The 9,365-nt window shown below is 49.4% G+C and overlaps 1 protein-coding gene across 1 annotated transcript in view; it reads right to left on the minus strand.

The window, feature by feature from the left end:
- Positions 1–2,445, minus strand: part of LOC111146516 (zinc fingers and homeoboxes 2) — a 155,580-nt gene extending 153,135 nt beyond the window's left edge. The window contains exon 1 of the mRNA XM_022502059.1: positions 2,220–2,445. The gene's annotated coding sequence lies outside the window, so the exon portion shown is untranslated. The remainder of the gene's footprint in view (positions 1–2,219) is intronic.
- Positions 2,446–9,365: the final 6,920 nt, after the last annotated feature.

Genomic DNA, 9,365 nt, shown 5'->3' on the forward strand with positions numbered 1-9,365 from the left:
CACCTGGGGTGGGGGTCACCTCTCTGCAGGTCAAGATACCCTGCATTTCATCAGAATACCCTTGAGTACCAACAAACACTTATCATTCTAGCTTTTCCTTTCCATGGGGCTTGGTTAATATATCAGATTTCCCCTAAATCCCTGGCCTCTGATTTTCCCCCTAAGAGCTGTTAACTTCAGGTGCGTCCCCACTGACATCAAACTGAGCCAGAAGGGGCACGTGCGCATAGGAACAATCACAGCCTGGCTTTTCAGCACCCACAAAATTCCCACAGTTCCCAGGTCCGGTTACTGTCAGCGATGCATTTCAGTCTTACTTGTAGATTCCCTCAGCGCCCTGCCTTAAAAGAAGATGTGTATACAGCTTTATATAATTTTCCCTTTAAACTTGAATCAAACCTTTATGTTAGTTCCATTCAAGCACTTGAGGGCTCCATTAATCTATTTTTACTTTTAAACATGCCATTTTACAAGATATTTATTCCACTTGGTTGTCATCCAAATGCTTTTTGACATTACTGCCCTGGGACTGAACTGCTTCAACTCAGGGCCCTCATAAATAGAAAATCACCTTTTGACTGAAGTCTTGAAGAGCTCTCAGAAGCTCACCCCCTTCACTACAACAGGCATTAATTTCTGCTCTACATAAAGGAGTGTGAGTGAGTGTGTGTGTGTGTGTGTGTGTGTGTGTGGTGTTTTAAGAGCGTAAGTGTGGGAGGTCTGAGCTATCCAAGGGATGAAGGGGAGGGATTCCTGCCCCTCGAAAACCTGCCCAAGGGGGCCTGCCTCAGACCCGGAGAGCTGCTGACTTGGACAGACGGCGATCGATCGTCAGGGACCAGGTAGGGGAAGAACTCGAGGGCCTGACAAGACTCAGTGGACCACCCCCCGGGCCGGCGGGATAATGCGTCTTTCAAAGGAGATGGGTCCAGGGAAAGTCATTATTCCCCCCCGCCCCCAACTCTGGACAAACAAAAGGCCGTCCCCGAACAGTGGAACGCAGAGACCCCACTGGCTTTGAAGCCGATCAATCAGGTGGAAGCCCGAGCAAATCACAACTTGGCTTCCCCAAGTTTTCTCCGAAGCCTCACGAGCCACCCTCCTCCTCCGCCTCCGAGTTCCGCACAGCTACGGGGCCAAGGGGACCGTCCTGGGATGCTCACTGGTTCCCAACTTTCCGCTCCTCTCCGTCTCCGCAGCCTCCTGCACAGCGGCCGGGGAAAGGGCAAGTTGGCAGAGGCGAGGATACCAAGTCCTGCGGAAGCCACAAAGACGCCGCAACACCAACAAAGATGAACCTCTCTCTCGTGGGGCGGACGCCAGCGCCAGCTGCCGCTCCGGGGGCGAGCGTGGGCTCGGCTGGCAGAGGCGGCCGCGGGCGTGGGCCGGCCGGCGGCGGACAGCGGGGCCACCACCCCCAGCCCCCCCGGCCGCCCCCCCCCCCGCCGGTCCCCTGTGCGGGCGCCCCGCCACCTGAGCGGGGCGTGGGGGCCGGCGCCGCGCTCCGGCCCTGCCCCCGGCAGGTAGCTCCGGCGGCCGCCCGCAGCCACTGGCGGCGACGAGAGGAGAGGCAGCCTCAACCCACGGCGTCATGCTTCCTGCCACCACAGTACGGCGAATCGTCACCGGGAAAGGGGAGAAGAGGGGAGCGCGGGGGAGGGAGGGCAGCTCGCACACGCAGCCCCCCTGCCTGCCAAACCCGCCGGGCCGGGCCACGTCCCGCCGGAGTCCCCGCGGGACCTGCCCCGTTTGCACAAAGCGCCGCGGCCGGGCCACGGAGGGAGGGAGACAGCCACGAAATAAATAAATAAAAACAGAGTCGGGTCTACGTAACGCCCTGTCGAAAGCGGACGCCATATTTTTTTGTGGCTTATGTCGACATAGGGAAACGTAGACATGTTTTTCCTCCTCCTCCTCCTCCTCGGTCTGGCTCCCATTTATCCAAACTTGTAATCAAAACTCTTAAAAAAAAATCGCCCCCCCTCCGGATCCTCTTATTTCCTCCCACCCGCAAAAAGGGCCCGCACCGCCCCCCCCTTCCGCACCCCCCCTTCCAATCACAAACCCGGCCAAGTCCCATTAACAACACATTTTCGGGAGCCGCGGCGGCGGCGGCGGCGGTGGGAAAGTTGGGCTGGAGTGGCCGGCGCCCGGCGTGCGGGGTTCGGGGCTGGCGGCGCCGGGCGGGGGGTGCCGGGCGCCGAGGCGAAGTTTCTTACCTGCGCCGGGGCTGGGGACGCGGGGACCCGGGCTGGGAGCGCGGAGACGCGGCACGGGCGTTCCAAAATGGAACTCTGCTGGCTCCCCCCACCCACTCCCCACTCCCCACCGGGCGCCGGGCTCGGGCTCCGTGGGAAAGAGGGGCACGGCCAGCCTGCCAGACAGACTGACAGGAAAAGCCCCCGTACGGGGAACAGTGGCCAAAATTTTAAAAAGAAAAAAAAAAAAAAAAAAAGAAGGGGGGAAAAAAAAGGGGAAAAAAAATGTCTCGATCAGTGGGGAATCTACGCCAAAACCCACATGATCTGTAACGTCAGCATGCGTATTTGCATACGATACCACCACCCGAGCTGCCACCCGGGCTCGGGTTCCGCAGAAAGTTACAAAGTGAAATTCAGCCCCCTCCGGAGACGCCGGCGAAATGTCATTTTCAGGCGGGAGCTGGGTGGGGGGAGGCTGGCCCTAAAGGCGCTGGTTACTAGCCGAGGTTGGGGGGGGGGCAGTAAATTAACTTAAAAGTCTGAGCCCAGTAACGGACTCGGAGGAATTTCTGCGAGGGGAGGAGGGGGAGGCGCGAGCGAGATCATTGAATATTAAGCACGACCCGGCCCGGCGGCCGCGGCCAAACATTGCTCCCCGTGCAATACCCATTTTCTTTATGAAAAGTTCAAGGTGTCACTGATGAGCTCAACAAACTGTTGATCCTGACCACGTGGAGTGGCAGACGGAGGGACTGCGGGGCGCGGCTGCTGGCCCTGAGCCGGCGGCACCCCCAGACCCCGCGTCCCTCTCTCGGCTCTAGTGGCCGCGCGCGCGGGTGGGGCCGCCACGCGCCCAGGGCGCAGTCTGCCCTTTCTCCGCGTCTTTGGGCTCAGGGAAATAATAACTTAAAAGAATTATTTTTAAGCGAGTTACGTTTTGCTCCTGGAATAGTAATAATAGGGCTTGGGGTAGGGAGGGTGAGAAAGAGCCCCCACTTATATAACGACTTGAAATTAGATGGCTTTTGCTGGGGAGATTCGGCGATTTGCGCTTGCGCCAGGTCTGAGGTTGGTTAAAGATCCTCAAACTTTTTCCTTAAGAGCCAATAAACAAACAGACGCCCCGGGAGCTGACTTAAACTCTAGTCGGGCCGGCGTTCGCTGGGATTCTCAGACTCGGAGAAATGCACACCCCTGCGGCGCTCGCAGGGAAGTCCCTCGGAAGCAGGGCGGGTCACTTTCGGAACTGGGACTCCGGCGTTCCCGGCGGGAAGGGATCCCTAACCGCCGCCCCCTGGCTCCCCTCGAGCGTTTTAGAGTAAAAACCGGCCGGGATCTCGCCGCCCTTCGCCGGCGGCCTCGGTGCGGTGAGCTTGCGTTTTGGGCGCGGCGTTCCTGCAGCTCTGCTACGCTAAGGAGCCCTGAGGAATTCGGGATCCAGGGGACGCTTCGGAATCTCACGGGCAACCTGTCTGCGCCTCGCATACCTGCCCGGACGGACCCATTTCCCCTCCAAGGGCATCTCGACGCTTCAGCCTTTCCGGGTGTGAGTTGGGCGCAAGCGCGCACGAGCGGAGCCGGGGCCAAGGGACGCTGTCTGGGGTCTACTTCTGACAGTCTGAGCGCAGCGAGAAAACAAAGGGAGCCTGGGGCTGGGAGGCTCTGCGGAGTCCCCGCCCGCCCGGAGGATTAGCAGGCTCGGAGCGTCGGGGCTTCCCAGCCAGTCTCTGCTCCGGGGAATTAGAACGAACTCTAGCGGCGGTTTGCGACTCAGCTCTGGGCGCCAGGGCAGCAACAGGTGGCCGTGCGCGGCGCAGTGGCCAGAGGCGAGGACGGGGACTGGGCTGGGGACGGCTGGCTTTGGGGGCGGACCGCGTGGCCAAAGCACTGGGTGACCTTTTGACATTTTAGTTTGTTAGGCTGGGGAGAAGAAACTGGGCCGAAATGTTTTTCTAGGTTCTCCCCTAGGGGCTCCAATTTCTCTAACGTAGCCCCACTGGGGCTCCAGAAATTTTGACAATAAAAATAGCTCATATGCAAAATTTTCTTACTGGTCTGCACCTGTTTGTTCGGTTATTGCTCATGTAGGGGCTGTCTATTCGTTTTCTTAACGGCGTATAAAACAAGGTCCTGGCCTGGGAGGGGTCTCTTGGGTGATGTTTACAGACCCGAGAGGCGAATGACGCAGCTCACAACGGACTCATTAAATAACGGCTTCCTTGATGACCAAGACCCAGGTCGCGTCGCATCTTTCTCAATCTCATTTGATAACTTCTAAGATCCTAATGTATTTGCCATCAACAGGAGAAGCTAGGCATATTGTTTTATTTTTCTTCCCTCGAGGGTGTGCCCGAAGCCTACAAGAAAAAAGTAAAAAAAAAAAAAAAAGGATCCCCCACCAACTTTAATAATTTTATACTGCTTACTCTCTCCACTCTTCTAAGTCTTGATCACTCTTAGCCTTCACTCTTCAAGGTCATTCCACTGTCTCCACCCCTTAAAAGTGACTATAGATAGTTGTTCGGTTCCATGGAAATTATGGAAACCTTTAGGAAACTATTCCCGTTTTGGGTCTTCACCTCCTTTTGATGGTCCATCACTTAGGATGGTTTTCTATAAGCCAAGGTTCCTGTGCCTCCACCTTGTTACCCTCAGCCTCTGGCTGGGTGAGAGATTAATGGGGTGGGAAGGGTCAGTGTTGAGCCAAGCAGGCTAGCCCTCGTCAGGGTCCTCTGAGTTCCCGTGTCTTCAGGGCACTTAGGTGTCACGGAAACCGTGCGGTTTCTGGTGGGCTGCAATGTCTGCAAATTGCTCAACGTTTAGCATGGACTGGGCTTGTGCTACATAAACAGCAGTGAACAAAACAAGGGCGCCTTTGCATTGAGTGCCATGATTTCAGTTTGCTTTATGTGCCGGTGGAGTATGCGCCGGTGGAGTAGATGGACCCTTATGCGATTCAGGAGCTTTGGAATCAGTAATTATAAGGGTGCTGTTTATTGGGTACTTTGTATGCATATGACAGTTGCTACTTAATCTTTACAACAACCGTACCAGGCGGCGATTCCCAAAATTTTTTATTTCAGGTCCCTTTAAACTCTCATAATTATTGAGGACCCCCAAAAGCTTTTGCCTGTGTGAGTTATATACATACTGACATTTACCATATTAGAAATTAAACTGAAAAAAATTAAAACGCAGAAGTTTACAGACACACCCTCTGTTAGCCGTCAGAACAATGACACCATTTTAGGTCATTTAGCCTCAGGAAAACTGCTGTATACTTGTGAGAGCATGAGAGAGAAAAGGGGAAGTAATCTGCCTTATTCTGAAAATGACACTGACTTTGAGGGCCCCCAAAAGGGTCTTGGGACCTCCAGGGTCCTTGGATCACATTTTGAGAGCTGCTGTTAAGGGAAGTTATATTATTATGCCCATTTTACAGATGAGGAAGTTGAGGCTCAGAGAAATGTCCAAGCTTACCTGAGGCAAATGGAGAGAACAAAGATTCAAATTGGGTTAACTACAGGTCTGACCTAGAGTTTGTAATGATTGCACGATTCCACCTTTTAGTAACAATCTGAGCTCTCCTTCCGTGCATGCTCTCCAAGCCTAGAACAGCCTCTAGTGCTTCCCAAGACCACTTTTGTTAACAGCAATTACATTTTGAGGCTGTGCTAGGTGCAAGCCCTTTGTATGTATCATCTTGTCAAATCCTTACCTACCCTGTGAAGTAATCTTTGTCATCTTATAAATGACAAAACTGCCATTCAGAGAGGTTAAGAAACTTCTCCAACTCACCCAGGCAGGAAGTTGTAGAACCTGGATTCAAATCGTTGTCTAGTGGCTTTGAAACTAAGGAAGGACAAGAATCTATCGTGGTGTTTTATAGATGCCTAGCAGGGAGAAAGCAGCTTCTGTTCCTAATTGGGTGAAAACCAGGCCTGGCTAGGAAGTCTTGCAAATTTAGCAATTGCAGGAGGAGAAGAAATTAAAAAACAAACAAACAAACAAACAAAAACCCAGCATTATCCCTGCGGAACCCCTAATCGAAAGACAACAAAATCCACACTGGTTTATAAACCCAAAAGGAAAGTGGCAGAGCAGAAAGATTTGGAACTAAGATGTGAATTGCAGGATCGCCCCTTCCAGCTGTCTGTTCCCTAGATAAATATTTTTTAAATGAATGAGAAAAGAAAGCACAACATACAGAGAAGCAAGCAAGAAAAAGGAAGTGATTATCAGCTGTCCAAGGAGGTACTGCTTTTAATTTTGGTATATATCCTTCCATATGTTACATTTCTTTAATTTTTCCATTATAAGACTGATAGAAGAAATGAAAACTATTAAATCTCAGTTTACCAACGGTAGCATAGAACAGCCACTATTGGCAAAATTTAGAAAAAAGCAAGCAGAGTGTGACCTTTTGGAACATTCAGATTGCTTTGCCAAATACCTGTAAGTGGGAAGAAAACCAGGAGCTTGCTAGACAGATGCTGTTTCCCTTCATGCCTGCAGCCCCTCCCCCCATGGCTTGATACAAAATGTCTTGTGCCTTGAGATGGAATCACATGCCAGTGGTAGGATCAAAGGTGGGGGGGGAGAGGGACTTGATGTTTTCAAGTCTATAGCAGGAGCTTGACTTCGCAGAAATCTGAACCTGTTTGGAGTGTAGAACAGAAAGTTTAGAGTGGGGAAAACTCAGAGCTTTTTACTTATTTGATTTTGTAGTCTGGTTTGATCCTTGCCTCATTCCTGTAGGGTAAGCCCATTTTATAGGGCAGACTACTGAGGCTTTTACAAGTTGCAGTTATTGTATACAGTGTGCAGTGGTTTTCAAGTTCTCAGACTACATCCAGGACCATGCTTTAACTCTGGGTCTTGTAACCACAAGGCCAATGCTATTTCTGTGCCCTTCTTCAGCATTTGCTGTGGTACCCAAAAGGGACCAAAGCGTGGCCCTATCAGACTTTGTCCCCCTCTCTTGCAATATCCTGGAAGAGAATTATCACCTGACAAGGTCTTTGTTACCATATGCTTTTTTATGTGCTTATCCATTTATATGTTGTCTCTCCACTATAATGTAAGATTCCTGTAAGCACGCACTTTGTTTCCTTCGTTACTGTTTTCATGTTCTTAAACCTGCCTGGTGTATTATGTGTAGGTGCACAGTGAGTGACTGATGAGTGGATGGATGGATGAATGAATGAATGAATGAAGTGCACTCTTGTCAGGGCTCATCCAGTAATAGGGAGCCAATGCTATTTAAGATGCACTCATTTACTGTTTACCTAGAATGATCTTCTCTGAGACCTTCATTTCCTGTGCTCCAGGCTTCTACTTCTCCCGTGCATGGGCTTTGGTCTGGTGAGGAAGAGCATCGCCAGTCAGTCCTCATTTGCATTCCCAGCACGAAAAGCGTTCACTCTGCATTGGTCCTTAGGGATCTGTTTCTCCAACCAACTCATTCTACAGGTGGGAAAACTGAGGCTCTCTGTTGGTGGCAGTGCCCAGACCAGACCCCAAGTCTCCTAACTTCTGACTTATATGAATTCCCATACAGATTTGCTTATAAGCAACAAAGCCTCAGGCCTGCCACGGTGAAACCGAGCTGTGTCTTCAGTTGGTGTGCCAAGGAAAGATGTGCATAGCCAAGTATCGTGGGGGGAAAGGCTTATGAGTTGGGGAGAGGAAACACCTGTTGCAAAGATGTGGTAGGAGGCGGATGGCAAGATGCAGTCATATGGGCCCAAGACTTGGTCTTTGAAGTGGGGATAATAACGCCTGCTGGCTTACCTTGTAAGGTTTTCGTACGCCTGCCATGAGCCAACATGTGTGAATGTGCCTATTTACTCTTTACAATGAGCTTATGTTTACATCCTGATGTATACATTGGTTAGTTATTTGGCTATAGCATAGAGATCTGGGGTTTGAATTCCAGCCCCAGTGCTCATTTAACTTCTCTAAATGTTAGTACCCTTATCTATGAATACTAAATGGGGATAATGATTAGACCTATCTCCCAGGGAGGTGGAGATAATTCATGTAAAGTACTGAGCTTTAGTGCTTGACCCACGGTGAGTGTTCAGTAAATGTTACCTATTATTATCATTTCTCATGTGAAAATAATACATAATAATCATTGAAAATGAAAATGCACATAAATAAAACATATTTGTTGGAAGAGTGCCTAAGCAAAAATAAATATATTCCATAAATAGGTAGCACTCAATTTTACCACCCTGAAGAAAGCACAATGCACATTTTGCTATATAGGTATGCCTGCATTAAATTTAAAAAAAAAAGTCTACTCTGTTTCATACATGGTTCCTGGGATAAACAGCTTATTTTAGAACTAGATAATAAGTAACTATGTAATATATCAGGTAGTGATAAATTGCATGAATGTGGATAAAACTTAGTAAAAGGTTAGAAAGAAATGGTCTCTTTGTTGAGCTAATATTTGGGTGAGTAATGAAGGGAATCTGGTGGAAGTACAAACATATTTTAAGTGGCCCTGTGACGGGTGAGCCCTCCATAGTGAAGGCAGCCCTTATATTATGACTATTTTTTCTTGTCATTGAGAATTTAAATATGTCACCTTTAATGGGATCACAATAATATTGTTCATTGAAAGATTGAACAACAACCAAAATAGCATTGCCCTAGAGTGAATGGGCTCAAATACACCACAGTAACAAAACAAAACAAAACAAAACAAAACAAAACAAAACAAAACAAAAAACCACTGATCTCAGTAATTTAAAACCACTTTATTTCTTGCTTTTGCTACATGTCCATGAAGAGTTAGCAAGGAGAATTCTGACCATCGCAGTCACTTAGGGACTCAGGCTACCAAAATAGTCAACACATGCATCAGACTTTGTCAATTGTTGAGCAAGAGAAAAAAAGATCTTGTACAGACAATTAAATGTTCAGCCAGGAAGTAATGTATCACTTTTGCTTACTACTCATTGGTCAGAACTGGTCACAAAGTTACTCACATGGAGCCATGCAAGTGTTATGTGCCTGGAGATGGGGAGATTAGAAATATTTGTACTAAAACCATAGCACTAACGACTGCAAATAATAATGGCAATTCCCAGTTAGTGATCATTCACTATGTGCTAAACTCTTTCCATGGATCATCACAGCAACCCACATTTT

This window comes from Enhydra lutris, unplaced genomic scaffold (genome assembly GCF_002288905.1).
Source record: "Enhydra lutris kenyoni isolate GAN:26980312 unplaced genomic scaffold, ASM228890v2 scaffoldscaffold14, whole genome shotgun sequence".
NCBI classification, from domain to species: Eukaryota; Metazoa; Chordata; class Mammalia; order Carnivora; family Mustelidae; genus Enhydra; species Enhydra lutris.